Consider the following 17,059-nt stretch of genomic DNA (forward strand, 5'->3'; position numbering starts at 1 on the left):
GTGTCCTTTACCCCATAGCCTTGACAACAAAAAGGTGTTATCAAATGTTTTGATTTTTTTAACACTCCTATATATTTAAAAAAGGAATCTGTGTGGTTTTAATTAGCATTTATCTTATAAGTGAGGTTAAGCATCTTTCACATAAACAATAATTAAAGTCATGAATAAGCCAAGAATTCTTATTATCACTGTTACCCTTAAGGAAATAAAATAAGACATATGAATATTGGAAAGCAGGAGACAAAACCAAAACTTGCAGGCTATATGATTATCCACAAAATCCAAGCAAATCAATTAAAAAACTATAATAGGAACTAACAAGAGAGCTCAACAGAAAGACCAAAGATGAAATCAACAAGCAGAAATCAATAGCTTTGCTATACATCAGCAATAATCAGATAGAAAATGTAATTTAAAAAACAACTATTCTGGAGGTGGGCAGCACTAGGAAGGGGAGGGAAGGGCTGGGTGCCTTGAAGAAGGGCAGCTCACTGAGATTTTACACACACACACACACACACACACACACACACACACAATCCTGTACATAACAGCAACAAAGCTGTAACATATTCATCTAGGAATAAGCTCAAGAAGAAATTTGCAATACTATATAAATAAAACTAATACAATACAGCTAGGGTCAGCTAAATAATGTAGTTTCAGCAGTGATAGCATAAAAAATGTTGTCAAAACAACTGGCTATCTATATGGGGGGGGAGGGAGAGATGTTACAGCCCTACTTAAAAACCAGTCACAAAAATAAATTCCAGGTAGGTTAAAGAGCTAAATGTAAAAGGAAAACTATGTAACTATTAAAAGAAAAATATGGTTGAATATATTTCTAACTTGAAAAAAGGCTTTCATTAAAAAAAAAAACTAGATGCAAAGACCATTAATAAAAAAGCTAACACATTTGGCCATCTGACCATGAACAAGGTTAAAAGATAAGCAACAGACTGGGAGCAAACATTTGCAACACGTATAGCAAAGCATTACTATCCAGAATATATAAAGAACTAAAACAAATCAGTAAGAAATACAAATGGCCAATACATGGATGGTAGGATGGTTCAAACTCTTTAGTAAGCAGGGACATGCAAATTCAAATAATTTAATATCATTTTTTGGTCCATCAGATGAGCCCCCCAAAAATCTGTTAATATTACATTTGAGAAGTGTATGAGAAATTCAGCACTTCATAAACTCTTGGCAGATAAACTGGAATAGCTTTTTCATTTGACTAATTCCAAGTATCTATTTATAAATCTTTAAGTAGGCTCCATGCCCAGCATGGAACTCGAACTCATGACCCTGAGATCAAGAGTCGCAACCTCTACCAGAGCGAGCCAGGCACCCCAACAAATTCGACGTATCTTAATGCATACTTGTCATTAGCAATTCCACTTTTTAGTATCTACCTGAGAAATATTCTTGTATGCATACAAATATGTATGCACTAGGACTTTTACTGAAGCATTGTTTGGAACAGCAAAAAATACTGAGAAGAACTTAAATATACACCTATAAGAGAATGGTGAAATAGCAGTGGTACATGTGTAATAATACACATCTGTTTAAATGAGAGATGGATACATACTGATATATAAAAATCTCCTACATATACATACTATTAGGTGAAAAAAACAAGTTATAGTACAACATATACATCTTTATATCATTTATGTGAAAAAAATCCACAAAACCTTTTGTTTCTAAATGTACTCATGTATGTTTAAATGCCTGTAAAAAAGACTGGAAAGATATGCTCTTAACTTACCCTACAGGTTAAAGAAGCAAGTAGTATTAAACACTATGTATTCATTAAAAAGAATGAAGTGATGTGTAAATACTGACATGAAAAGAGCCCTAAGTCATATTCTTTGGGAAAAGAGCAAATCATAAAATATATTTTTTATTTGTATATGCACATATGAAAAAGGACTGTACAAGTTCACAGTCAACTCCTTTTTTCCAAAGATTTTTTAAAATTATTTTTAAGTAATCTCTACGCCCAATGTGGGGCTTGAACTTACAACCCCAAGATCAAGAGTTGCAAGCTCCACCAACTGAGCCAGCCAGGTGCCCCCCCACCCCAGTCAACTTTGAACAATGGATACCCACTGGGGGGCAAGAAATTGCAAAAAAGTGGACCTTAAGGCTTTAGTGGACCTCTATGTTATTTTAATCCTTTAAGGCAGAATTGTCTATTGTCTATCAGAATTGTCTATACAAAAGAACCAGTTAAGGATATTATCACTTCTCAAAATAACTGAAGGAAGGAGAAAACAAATAAGGTATGTACTACATAAATCCAAATAAATTCATCAATCAATACTTATTGAATGCTTTGTGCCAAGCACTGTAAGCCCCTTCATGCATTTTCTCATGTAATCATCACCAGAATCTTGAGGCAGATAATATCTTTATTCCCATTTTACAAATGAAGAAACTAGGCTTTAAAAATTAACTTGACTAAAATCACACAGCTAGCGAAAATCAGGGCTAGAATTCAATCCAGGCATTGAATTCCTAAGTCCATTCTTTACTCATAACATGACGCCACATATGACTTAGAGCCACATGTGTAACACTATATCCCTGAATTAAACAGATACATACAATGCATAACCACATTATAGTCCTCAGGAGTTTATAACACTAAAACTATCTTCTTACTCACTTCCATCATCCAGTTTTGCTTTAGCAAGATCATTTCCTCAATTAAAGATACCCATATTGTGTGAAAAACTTTCTGGGTCCAAATTAGAAAAGGAGTTGAAATCATCTCCATCTTCTTTCATTATCAAAAATAAACAATTTATCTTTATTGGGGAGCCTGACTTTATATTTATCAATCACCTATCCTAATTAAAACTTTATTCTGTCTAACCCTTTATAACAATGGTGGCAAAACTACATACAGGGGCACCTGGGTGGCTCAGTCAGTTAAGCATCCCATTTCGGCTCAGGTCATGATCTCATGGTTTGTGGTTCGAGCCCCGCGTTGGGCTCTGTGCTGACAGCTTATAGCCTGGAACCTGCTTCGGATTCTGTGTCTCCCTTTCTCTCTGCCCACCCCCCACCGCCAGCTCACACTCTATCTTTCACTCTCAAAAATAAATAAACATTAAAAAAATAAAAATAAATAAAATAAAAAACTACATGCAGCCCTCAAGCCAAACCCATCTCACTTCACTGCCATATTTTGTGCAGCAGGTGAGCTAAGAAATATTTTTATATTTTTAAATGGTTGGGAAAAAAATCAAAAGAAGAATAGTATTTCATGACACAAAAATTATTTAAAATTCATATTTCAGTGTTCATAAATAGTTTTATTGGAACATAGTCACACTCATTCATTTACATATTGCCTATGGCTGCTACAACAGCAGAGTTGAGATGTTGCAACAGACTTCATGGCCTGCAAAGCTTAAAATATTTAGTCTAGTCCTTTACAGAAAAAGTTATCAAACCTTGCTTTATAGTTTTCATAAGAAAGTTATCTACTTTACTGAATTACTCCTAAAAACAACTCTGAGAGCTATTTGGTATTACCCTGAATTCTGAAAATTAGGAAGGCTCAGAAAAGTTTTAGCATCTTGCCCAAGTCAGAAAGCTAGTAGGTGAAGGGGAGAATTCTGGAAACCCAGTTTTCTAACTCCAAATCCAATATACTGTTTACCACAATACCACTTTCTAAGAACCCAACCCCTCCTGATTAATCAATGAGTTTAGATATTTGGCGCTAAAATTTACCAGATGGTTAGAGACATAAAAGCTTTAAATTGGTAGGAAATCATTTCTCAATTGAGAAACTCTGACTCCAAAAATATTTTAATAGACTACAATGCATTTCATATGTATATGTATGTCATATAATTTACAAAGCATATTTTCTCATTTAATGAGCCAAAAAACCTCTGCAAAATAGGTAGGGCTTTTGTTTTGTTTAGTAACACATGAAGTAATCGATGCTTAGACTTATACAATATCATACTGAGGGCAAGACCAGAACCCAGGCTGACTCCTACTCCAGTGACATTTTCACTTGGGAACAGTTTCTTCTCATAAGGAATGTATTTGGGTTTTTTCCCCCCTTAGAAACAAAAGCAGTAGCTCAGACATTTAAAATATTAAGAAACCTATAGTGTTTAAAAGGGATAAACAATTCAACAAAATAACAATTAACAAAAGAGATACTCAGAATTGCTGGTCTCTTAACATTCAGATCTCTGTTCAAAGTCACCTCCTCAAAGAAGACTTCCAAACTAACCACCTGAGCTAAAGAGGCTCCTCTCTAACATCCCAGCACCCTTGAAAAATTTTTTTCTTGAGGTACTTGGCTGGCTCAGTCAGTGGAACATGCAACTCTTGATCTCAGGATTGGGGATTTGAGCCCCACACTGGGTGTAGAGATTATTTAAAAATAAAACCTTTTTTAAAAAGTTCTTCTCAGCATTTATTTTCTGATAGATCTGTTGACTATCTGTTGTCTTCCACTGTAATGTAACTTCAAAGAGGACAGGGTCATTTCCTAATTTACTTCCTTTTCATCTATTCCCCCAACACATCAACCCTGCACACTGGAGGAACACAATAAATATTTGTTGAATGAATGGTAGAACTTTACAAACATGCTGGGTAAGTCATACTACAAAATTCATTTGGGCTAACAGCTTCAGAGTGAGTTAAAAGTGCATCTGAAAGGTTCCTTAGCAAATGAACTGCGTATCTTCAAGGGTTTTGTCTCTTGCTAGAAACCTTCAAATGATAGCTCTGAATGGAAATGCGACAGTCACCCATCAGGATAAAAATTATTCTCCGGGCAGCATTGGAAATAAAAGAACTGATCAACTGGAGTTGATCAAACCAATTCCCCATTCTTGTATTAAAACACATCCCCTAGTGTTTAAAACAATTCAAAATAACATCCCTATTTTAATTATACTTGACTTGAGGCTGAGATTTACCAACCAAACATGCTATACTAAATTTTAATTCTCATTTTTACAAGCAACTAAACTAAAATAATCTTGCGTTATTCCTAAATGAAAAGGACAAGTACAGGTGATGATAGCCTAAGCTACAAATAAAAAGTCTCCAAAAAGTACTGATTGATATGTGGTTTGGTCAAGAAGCTGGCTCACAATCAGAATCTATGTAACACATAGATATGACTCCTTTTAGGATAAATCCCATGCCAATTTCTGGTTAATTATAAACCAAATCTGCTTTTTTCCTACTTTTAAGATTTCGCCCTATACAAACAATCTGAAAACAAAAATACTACTCTTTATAAAAAAGGAAAACAACACTTTAACATAAGGAGTGTCTAGTTAGCCATATTGAAGTTTCCTGATCATGCAAGTCTCATTGCCTCATAAAGAGCTTTAGAATATTCCCACTCTTCAAATATAAGGCATGACCTTCAAAAATGCATTTAGAAACATTTCTCCTCCACAAATGCTCAAAAAGTAATCAGATATCGCCAAAAAATAGCTTCATTTAAATACATGTACAGTATTGTATATTATGTATTTTTTATTGAAGTATAGTTGACACACAATGTTACATTAGTTTCAGGCATACAACATAGTGACTCAACAAGTCTATACATTATGCTATGCTCCCACAAGTGTAGCTACCATCTGTCACCATACAACAATATTACAATACCATTAATTATATTCCCTATGGTGTACCTTTTATCCCTATGACTTATTCCTTCCATAACTGGAAGCCTGTACCTACCACCCCCTTATCTATTTTATAATTTAAAAAAAACTTCAAGATAATCCATATGCAAAAGAATAGAGCTGGACCCTTACCTTATACCATATACAAAAATTAACTCAAAATGGATCAAAGGCCTCAATATTAAAGCTAAAACAATAAAACTCTTCAAATAAAAAATAGGGGTTAAAAATCTTCATCATCTTGGATTCGGCAATGGTTTCTTAAATATAACACTGAAATCATAAGAAACAAAAAAAAATAAACTGGATTTCGTCAAATTTCAAAACTTTTGTGCATCAAAAGACACTATCAACAAAGTAAAAAGACAACTGAGAATGGAAGAAAATATTTGCAAATCATATATCTGATCAGGGTCTAGTATCTAGAATATATATACATATATATATATTTATTTTTTTTAATGTTTATTTATTTCTGAGACAGACAGAGTGGGAGAGGGACAGAGAGAGAGAGGGAGACAGAATCAGAAGCAGGCTCCAGGCTCTGAGCTGTCAGCACAAGGCCCGATGCAGGGCTCCAACTCACAAACCGTGAGATCATGACCTGAGCTGAAGTCAGACCCTCAACCGACTGAGCCACCCAGGCGCCCCTAGAATATATTTTTAAAAAACTCTTACAAGTCAACAATAAAAAAATTAAAAAATGGGCAAATAGACATTTCTCCAAAGATGAAATTGAAATAGCCAATGAGCACATTAAAAGACGCTATCATTGCATAGGGGCACTTGTACCGCAATGTTTATAGCAGCACTCTCAACAATAGCCAAATTATGGAAAGAGCCTAAATGTCCATCAACTGATGAATGGATAAAGAAATTGTGGTTTATATACACAATGCTGTACTACATGGCAATGAGAAAGAATGAAATATGGCCCTTTGTAGCAACGTGGATGGAACTGGAGAGTGTGATGCTAAGTGAAATAAGCCATACAGAGAAAGACAGATACCATATGGTTTCACTCTTATGTGGATCCTGAGAAACTTAACAGGAACCCATGGGGGAGGGGAAGGAAAAAAAAAAAGAGGTTAGAGTGGAAGAGAGCCAAAGCATAAGAGACTCTTAAAAACTGAGAACAAACTGAGGGTTGATGCAGGTGGGAGGGTGGGGAGGGTGGGTGATGGGTATTGAGGAGGGCACCTTTTGGGATGAGCACTGGGTGTTGTATGGAAACCAATTTGAAAATAAACTTCATATATTGAAAAAAAAAGATGCTATCATTAGTCATTAGAGAAAGGCAAATTAAAACCACAATGAGATCCCATTTCACACCCACTTAGGATGGCCATAAAGCACACAAACAAAAAAATCCAGAAAGTAACAAATGTTGGTGAGGATGTGAAGAGATTAGAACCCTTATACATTACTGGTGGAAATGTAAAATAGTGCAGCCACTGTGGAAAAGTTTGGTGGTTCCTCAACAAGTTAAACAGAATTACTACCTGACCCAATAATTCTACTTCTAGGTACATACCCCAAAGAATTGAAAACAGTTGTTCAAGTACTTATACATAAATATTCATACCAGCATTATTCACAAAAGCCAAAAGGTAGAAAGATACCAAATGTCTACGAACCGATGAATAGATTAACAAAATGTAGTATATTCATACAATGGAATATTATTCAACCATAAAAAGGAATGAAATATAGGGGCACCTGGCTGGCTCAGTTGGAAGAGCATGCAACTCTTGAACTTGGGGCTGTGAGTTCAAGACGCACGATGGGTGTAGAGACTACTAAAAAAAAAATAAACTTAAAAAAAAAGGAATGAAAGACTGATACATGCCACAACATTAGTGAACCTCAAAAACATGCAAAGTGAAAGAAGCCAGACACAAAAGGTCATATATTGCATAGCTTCATTTATATGAAATACCCAGAATAGCAAATCCATAGAGAGGGCAGATTCGTGGTTGCCAGGGGCTGGGAGGAAAGGGGAATGGGAAGCGACTGTTTAATGGGTACAGAGTTTCCTTTTGGGGTGATGAAAATGTTTTGGAACAAGATATGCAACATCATGAAGGTACCTGACATTGAACTGTACACTCTAAAATGGCACATTTTATGTTATGTGAATTTTATCACAATACAAAGTTACCAGGTTAAAACACAGAAAACAATGTTACTTCATTTCTGTTAATGAAAAAAATGATATATCCCTGAAGAAAGGAGCATTAAAGACTCACTACTGCAGTAAGTTAACCTCAACATTTTCTAAACTGAATATCTTATGATAAGCTCTACCTAAACAATTTAAAATGGTATCAAATTCTCCTTTTGAAGTTTTGGGTATTTCTGAATAAATGCTTTTACAGATGTCCTTTACAATCATCAAATATCTCCTAACAGTACCATAAATTTTATGATCTCAAACAAAAAAATGTAAAAGACCCACCTCTCTGAAAGTATTCTGGATTTTAGGCAAGAGACATAAACAAGTATATCTGCAAATAGAACTGGTCTACTTATACTAAGATGGGATACTGAGAAAGGAAGGGTTTTTTTCTTACACACAATCCCCACCCCACAGACATATACACAAAAATTTAGGCCTTCTATTAATTTTAAGTAAATTATCTGACTAGAAATCTTATAGTAATATAACAATTCTCATTTCTTTATTTCTGACTACTCTGGTTCTAGTCAGAACCTGACTGGCTTTATCATTTAAAACCCCTGGCTTTATCATTTACTGGCTAAGTCAATGGACACCTTAATGAAAAATTCGTGTAGTTTATGGAAGAAAGTTAAAGTCCAAATTACAGAAATTTAACTCCTATAAAATAATTATATCAACAAATGTAGACTTGTGATATGAGGATCAACGCTGGTCTAGAAGTCAGAACTCCAGGGTCCACCACTCACTTACCAGGACAGGTCTTATCTTTCTGTGCTTTCTCTCTTATGTATAAAAAGGCAAATAATGTTCCTGCTTGCCTACCAACAGAAGTACAGTAATAAAAATATGTACAAGGTGTGATGGGACCACTAAAGGAGGGCACCGAATGCAGTTTGGTGGAGGATGCTGGGAAAAGAAAAAAAGCGGGGGGAGCATGAAAGGCTTTCAGAAATAGCTAAAGACTGAAGTTAGTCTAAAAAGAATGAGTTCAAAATTCAAAGGGAAGGGGAGAGAGAGCATTCCAGGTTGGGGAGGGGGTTTGGGGCAGGGGCATCAGAAGCGAAGGCAGAGAGATGAACACCAAAAATCTGCTTATGTTATTTTCCTTCTTAAATAGTCAAGGGCTCCTAATTCTGCAGGGTAATCCTTCACCCTAGCCTCAATCTAAGATTCCAACCTTATCGCATTCCACTCCCCAGCCTCAATACTTGAAAGATCTTCCACTCCAGGAACATCTAGTTCAAAACTGGGAGGCTACCTTGCCTGCCAAAGTTGGTGTAACATTCCCAGGCTCTCATGATGCTTTTATACTTCTATTCTACTGCTTACTACACTAAGTATTCATCTTAATCTGAGAGAATACGAACATAGTATTAACTTTTGTATTTAAACTCTGGGTAGCCAAAACAAGGATTACACTCCTTCCAACATCAAGACAGAATAAAGAAAAAAGTCATGGGAATGTTCTCAAATTTGCAACTTTTCCAAGATAATAAATATATGTCAGCAAAGTTTGTAAAAAGTAACCATGAAAAGTGAAAAATCCATAAACTATTAATCTTGACCCAGAATAGAATGAGACCATCACAAAGCATCCCTACCAGAAGATAAGTAATGCATTCAGAGAACAAAATGTCCTTAGTAATCTGCTATAATTTAAACGCACATCAACAAGTGCCAATTTTCAAACAAAATAAATTCTGAATGACAAAAAAAATCACGTATATATATTTTAGCATTCAAAACCAGTTTTAGTGCATTTTAGCTATCCTTCAATGCAAGGTATCCCTCCTTTAGGCTGCTGACTTCAAACAATTTTTAAATTCATCAGTCTAAAGGTTAAATATTGTCTAGAAGACACCTGCTGCTCTGTGTCATATACTGCGACCTCTTCAAAAGTTATCTTGGTAGTACAACTTACTATAAATGAAAAACAGGTAACAATGCCTCCCCAAATTGGATGCAATCACTACTATATAGAAGTGTATAGTAAGTGAGTAAGCCTTTTCACAACTTTAAGGCTATTTATTCATGTAATTGCTTCAATCAAAGGTAACGCTTAAGAAGGAATAGCTATACCACTCGCATCTGTTTTGAGGGTTCAATTTCATTTTAACAGGGTCTATCAACTCCCAAGATAGGGAGATACACACGTGCTGGATTTCCACCCACAGCCCACACCATAAATGTTTCACCACTCTTAACTAGTCAAACAAAACCTCTTTCCAGTACACTGAAGCCACCTCACCACTTTTACCCTAAAGCCATCATACCATCTCCTCCCCATTCGCAACCGTCAGTCACCCATTCCCAAATAACACCTCTCAATCTCTTGAACCTAACCCACTTACACAATCAGACAGCAATATCCCTCTCCACGATCTCCCACCCTAATGCCCACTGAAACTCAACTTCCCACACCCGAAGCGATCTTCTCTTTCAGCAGCCTCAATCTCACCTAAATGATCACTCAGTCCTTTGTCAACCATCTCCCAGGGCCCCCTCACGTATCCTCCTCACCTTCCCGATCCCCTAGTCTTCCACCAACTCCCAAAGTTGCCACCCCCCAACAAAAACAGAAAAAAAGACAAAAACGCACCTTAACCCCAAACCTGCCCTTCCCCACTTTCCCCTTTAGAATTTTCCTCTCCGCCTGTTCGCTCACACGTACTACAGCTCCGAGAACCCCGAAGACCCAAGCCCGGCCTCGTCCCATACCTCTTGGCGACGGCATCCACCCTACCTCAGTCAAGCCGCCCCCCACTAGGGCGCTTACTCCTAACAGACTCTTTGGCCGCCGCTGCCTCCCTCCATTCATCCCTAGCCCATTCATCTCTCAGCCCAATCCCAGACACGCCCCCCGGCCTCCTCCCTCTCTCCCAGAGCCTTGACCGGCCCGGGACCCTCACCAGATTAGAAGCTCTCACGGACAGAGACTCTGACTCTTTTCGCTGCTCCCTCGCCCTCTTTCAAGCCTCCGCTCGCCCCTCGACGAGCCACACCGTAGAACACACACATATACACACACCGCCTCCTCCTCTATCGCCTCCTCCGATGCTTCTTACTCCCCTCCTCGATGTCTCGAGCGCCGCTCCGCGTTGTGTGCGCGTGCGCGCGCGACAGTCTCCCGCGAGCCCACCGGGCCAGCTACGGCCGGTAGGTAAAGAGCGGGCGGGGTTAGGGGAGCGGTGTACGAGCCCAAGCTCGAGCTCGCCCGGGAGCAGAGCAGGCGCACGCGTACTCCAGCCAGGGAATTCTGGAGAGAAGAGAGGGGTAGAGGGGGGCGGGGAAGGGAGGGGAGGGAAGGAGAGGGGGGGAGGGGCGGAGAAAGACGACGGAGCAGCCCTAACTCCGAACAGCCCCTATCGCAGCGAGGTGCCCAGTGGCTAGCCAACTAGAGCGTGCGCACTCCTCCCCCGCCCTCTTCAACGCAGCGGGAGAGAGGGATGCGCGTCGAGCAGGAGAAAGGCTTCTCTCCTTTCCAAAAAGAAAATCTCAGTGAGGAGACACGCGTGACACCCCCTGTGTGTTCAAAAGATCTCTCTCCACGGCTTCTTTACCCACCTCCCCTCCAAAAAAGAAAAGTCCAAGCACACACTTCCCAGCCACCCACCATCCACTCTGTTATCCGCAAGCCTCTAAATGCAGCAGCTCTGCGGAGATGTGATACCCGCCGGCACCTTTTCACCCACCACCCCTAACTCCCTTTTTTCAACTCCCAGCTTTTCTCGCGAGACCCATACCTGCCGGCTTCGGGATTAGAAATCGAAGCACAGATTTACAAATACCGGTCTCCCGGTTACGTTGCTAGGGCAACGGCCACGGCATGTTTCCCCCCCACACACCCCCACCCCCACCCCTCCGGACCTCAGTGCGCGCGCGCGGGGGCTGGGCAACAACGAAAGTGGGGATGGGAAAGGGAAGATATGAAACGGATTTTTGACGGCATGTAACCGCTAGGCCTGGGCACGTGCCTTGCGCCTCGCAGGCAGGTGCGGTGTACCCTGGGAATTGTAGTTTTTGTTTCCATCTCCAGTCCCATTCGCACCCTCCGCCTTACTTAGGCCTCTGGCCTGGAGGGAAATTACCGACGCCATTTTGCTGGGAACAATGGCCTTCGGCCTAGGCTGTAGCGGGTGGGGGAGGGAGCAATGTTTTAAGGGTTTGGTTACCCTCCCCTGGCCCCTCGGTGCCATAGCAACCCCTTCAGAAGCCTAGCCCCGCCCCCTCTCTGTCCTGCTGGCTCCTAGACTGCACGCTGCGTAAAGGCCACCTCCCCTAAAGCTGGCTCTCACCGTCTCCTACCGTTCACTTCCCAGATCCTCTAGTTGGTGGTGAATGCTACCTCCTTCAAGCTTTCACTACACGTTAACTTTGGCGCCACGGCTTTATTTAACAACTGTTTCCTGCATTGTATCAGGCACTGTACAGAATTGTTTCTGTCATTCTTGCATGAATAATCCTGGCTCCACAGAGGAGGAAACTGAGGCCCAAGAGGAGAAAGTGGATATGACTTGCTCAAATTCACACAACTATGTATGGAGGAGCCAGAACTTGAACCCAGGTGTTCTCACTCCAAAGCCCATGCATTTTTCAATCCCCCAGGCTGCATCTGGTATCTGAGCCACTGAATGAAAGCTCCTAAAGGGCAGGATTTCTTTCAAATGCCCCTCAAGTCTTAGAAAGATGCCTTGAGGGTAGGAGGCTGTGTGGAAAATGCCAGTCTAATATTATCAACTTCCCAGCCTCAGGACCCTATCACTGAGTTATATCAATTTCCTCTCTCCACGTTATTTTTTCTTGTCCTACTATAGGTCTCAGAACCTCAGCCTTTTCAGCTCTTTAAAAAACCATCAATAAATTTAATTATGAGGTTTCCAGAGTCCAAATGGAGTGGAATGGTGGGAGGCCATGCAGCCCTGTTTGTTGTCTCTACATCTTTGCTCTTGAAGGTCACTTATTAATGCCAGGATTGCCAGAACGTGTAAGGAAACCAGACTATGCCCTTAATAAATTCAAATCCCCATATTCACTTTTGACAATGGAAAGAGACTTTAAAGGAATGAAATTCAGTGCTAGGAGGTCCAACTATTCCACCTGTGGAGATCTTCCTGGCTAAATTTGGAAGAGCAAGGTGTAATTTCTCCAAATAGTGCCACCACTCTACCTTAAAGATCTCTGCATTCCAAATTAGTGACAGAATGGATGGAGTCTTGTAAACTCCTTTCCTCACTGTCCCTGAAGATAGTCCCTTTTCCCTGTTGGAATTGTTGAGTACTGTGGGGAAAACAGGAAACAGCCAAGTAACCACCAAAGGGCTGTTTCAAAGGTTACCAAGCTATTACAAGTCTTTGTATCTCCTGACTTCCCCTGAGATGCTAACTAGAAAACTTGTGGCACCATTTTTTTTAATTGAACCACAATTTTTGTTTCTCAATGTCACCCTACTCCCACCACCACTACACACATCCACCTTTAGGAAAATCAACAGGTACCTTCCTCAGTTGTGATCTGCATCTATTCCTTTGTCTCTGAGCCCAATGATGTAATCAGTACAGAACAATACCTGGAAATGTTAGCCCTTCAACCTGCTCAGATATGAACCCTTCTGAGAAGTCCCTCTTTGACAGCAAAGATTTGCTAAATAACTATAAAATAGTGTGACTTTTACAAACCTGAGAAATTAGAAAATCAGTCTGTTCCCCATTCAAGCAAGGCTCTTCTCAATTTAGACCTTTTATTGACACGCATGCTCTTCTATTTGAAGCAACCTGTCCATAACTCAGAACAAATGCCACTATAGGCATTCCCACTCTTCTTTAGAAGAGTGGGAAATTATAGCTAGTCAACAATGTATGACAGGGAACATTTCTATTTAACCCACTGGTTTCCACTGACTCTCAAATAGCATTTGTGATGTTTCTACTCATCAAATAGAAAATTTAACTTAAAAATATTAACCACTTGTCATTCATTAGCCTCCCGCCTCTATCCCTTCACTCAGTTTTTTAAAAAATGTTTATTTATTTTGAGAGAGAGAGAAAGAGTGCAAGTGGGAGGGTGGGGGGCAGAGAGATAGGGACAGGGAGAATCCCAAGCAGGCTCCTCGCTGTCAGTGCAGAGCCCAGGGTGGAGCTCAAACTCATGAACTGTGGGATCATGACCTGAGCTGAAATTAAGACTCAGACACTTGGCTGACTGAGCCACAGAGGTGCCCCACCAGTTTCATTTTTTTACAGCATTTGTGACTTCCCCCAAAATATTATATGTATATGATTTGATAATTTGCTTATTATATGTCTCTCTTTTACTGGAATGTAAATTCCATGAAATTATAAACTTAATGTGTTTTGTAATGCTATTAAATTCCTTATACATTCTAGGCAGGCAATAAATATTGAATTAGTTAAGTAATTAAAAAAATATTAACCACTTGTAATTTGGCTTTACGTTATTCCAGGAAAAAATTCTTCCAGTGATGTAGTTCATCTTATGTAAAGGCTCTGGTGCCATGAAATTACAAAAGGTTTCACTGGGACCATTTTTAGACCCTGGCATCCTGCAGGGGTGGGGGTGGGAGGTTAGTTACATGACCCTACTATCTGTTGCTCTCCTCCCTATAACATAGAAGTTAACTCCTTCAGTTAACAAAATGGAACTGAGATGAACCTCAAAGTTAACAGTTAGCTGACTGCTACAACCATAGGTAGAGTTGTGACTGTTTCTGAAACTCAGTTTCCGACCTGGAGCCCTCCTTTTACCGGGTTATTGGGAAAGCAATAGAAGTCATTCTTGATTTTCTTTTCTCTCATCCCAGGCATTGTCATAGTTTAGGGATTTTATGTAGTACTCAGGCATGGGGGTAGAGAGTGGAAGTGGGGTAAAGTCATATGCTTCCAGGTCCTTATATCCTGTCAATTACCGCTCAGCCCTCTGCCCACATGGGTCCTTTCAGGTGCTATAGTTTTCTCCAATGTCTCTGCCATACTTGGGGCATAGAACTCATTGCCAAGGTTGTCTGTTGGTCCATCTACCTAGACATTCTACAAAGCCCTTCCTCTCTTGAGTCTTCTAGCCAACCAAATGTTGCTCCTGGCAGTACATGCTGGTTGACCTCCCACAGAGCTCTTTGCTCACCTCCTACCCCACCCCCAAGCACCAAGGAGAGGGGAGTGAGGAAGAGAAGAATCTTTTTTTAGGCTTATGCAAATCTTTCTTCCTTCTAGTTTTCTAGCCCAGATACTTTGTCTTTGTCCCTGCACATTAATCCCCCTTCCCTAGGGCTTCCACTTTTGGAACACAGAAGCTAGAGAGACTGGCAGAGTATTTGTTTTCCTGCCTTGCCACCTCCCTCCCCTGAGATATGCCATAAAGCTGACTACTTTTTTGGTGGGGGAAGGATAGAGTAAATGGGGGAAAATACAAGAAAGAAAACATCCATTAATGTCTCAAAAATATTGCAGCCACATTCTTCCTCACATTAAATCTTAGCAGTTAGAGCAAAGAAAATTTACTTCTCATCCAGATGCCCCCTGATCAAGATAGTAATTCCCAGGACTTAGATACCTGGGTGATCTTTTCTTTGGTACTGGGGAATTTCTTACCTGAATCATCTAGGATCTGTTAATGTCCTCCCAGGAGGTTCTCCTTCCTTCCAGCAAAAGTTGAGTGTCCCCTGAGTAAGAATAAACATTACCTAGCCAAGAAATGAGCAGCTACCTTCAGTTTAGTAACTGACTTAGAAATACTCCACCTTTCCGATTAGATAGTACAATTTCTAGAGCCTTACTATGGAGTCTGATCTCCTCTTCCTGGACACAGTCTTTTTCTCCAGGTCATATAGCTGGTAGAGGGTAAGGTAAATGCCTTTGCCTTGACAACTTAGCCTAAAAAAGAGTAAGCCTGCATCACTTCTCCTAAAACTTGCTAAGTATCTGGAATCTTAATTCCTCTGCAAAGTCTCCATGTGGACAGGATACAGAGCCTGAGTTGGAGGTGTTGGAACAACTCTTTCCCTCTCCAGAAGTAGATCAATTATTTTAGAAATGTACAGTGTAACATAGTATATGCTTTTGGGAATCAGAGAATTCAGTCTCCTGAGCTAACTAACAAGGCTGAATTTGCCTGCCTTTCTTTCCTTCCTCTCTCCTCTCCCTTCAACTTCCCTTCCACTGACCCCTCTGTATCTGTTCCAACATTCTGTAAGTCTTTCAAAACAGTCTTGTTACAAATCCTTCATGTATCAGGAATGAATCGGAGTCTATCACTAAGGTTACTACTACTACTACTACTACTACTACTACTACTACTAAATAACATTTACTATGTGCTTTATACAAACCCATTAAATCCTATGGGGTAAGCGCCATTATTAAAACCATTTTTTAAATTGTTAATCCAAATCACAAAGAGGTTAAATACCTTGCCAAGGTAACACACCAAGATTTGAACCCAGTTAGTTTAGTTCAGAGTCCGTTGCTCTCAATCTTTTTGTTGTACCTTTGTTGTACCTTTCTATGATTCCGTTTAACTTTAGTCTCCAAGCTCCCTTTTCTATGAGGCTGGTAAAATAACCTCAATTCTTTTTTTTTTTTTTTTTTTTTTGTGATAGACCACACACATGAGTGGGGAAAAGGGGCAAAGGGAGAGAGAGAATCCCAAGCTCCACTTAGCATGGAGCCTGACACAGGGCTTGATTCCACAACTTTGTGATCATGACCAGAGCTGAAATCAAGAGTTGGATGCTCAACCAACTGAGCCACCCAGGCGCCCCACCTCAATTCTTTTTTATTTTCATTTTTATTCCTTTTCTTTTCATTTCATTTATTTATTTTTCATCATGAAAGTGTACTTTTTAATCCCCATCTCCTACTTCCCCCACCTGTCCCTCCACCTCCCCTCTGGTAACCATCAGTTTGTTCTCTATAGTTAAGAGTCTGTATCTTAGCTTGTCTCTCTCTTTTTTTTTCTTTGCTCATTTCTTTTGTTTCTTAAATTCCACATACAAATGAGATCATATGGTATTTGTCTTTCTCTGACTGACTTACGTTGCTTAGCATTATACTCTCTAGCTCTATCCATGTAGTTGCAAATGGCAGGCAAGATTTTACTCTTTTTTTGTGGCTAATATTCCATCACACACACACACACACACACACACACACACACACCACGTCTT

At 39.8% G+C, this 17,059-nt stretch overlaps 1 protein-coding gene across 1 annotated transcript in view; it reads right to left on the reverse strand.

Annotated features, from left to right (window-relative positions):
• The window catches only part of WNK3 (WNK lysine deficient protein kinase 3), a 183,176-nt gene extending 172,125 nt beyond the window's left edge, over positions 1 to 11,051 (reverse strand). The window contains exon 1 of the mRNA XM_042974715.1: positions 10,791 to 11,051. The gene's annotated coding sequence lies outside the window, so the exon portion shown is untranslated. The remainder of the gene's footprint in view (positions 1 to 10,790) is intronic.
• Between the last annotated feature and the right edge of the window lie 6,008 nt (positions 11,052 to 17,059).

Source organism: Panthera tigris, chromosome X (genome assembly GCF_018350195.1).
Source record: "Panthera tigris isolate Pti1 chromosome X, P.tigris_Pti1_mat1.1, whole genome shotgun sequence".
NCBI lineage: Eukaryota > Metazoa > Chordata > Mammalia > Carnivora > Felidae > Panthera > Panthera tigris.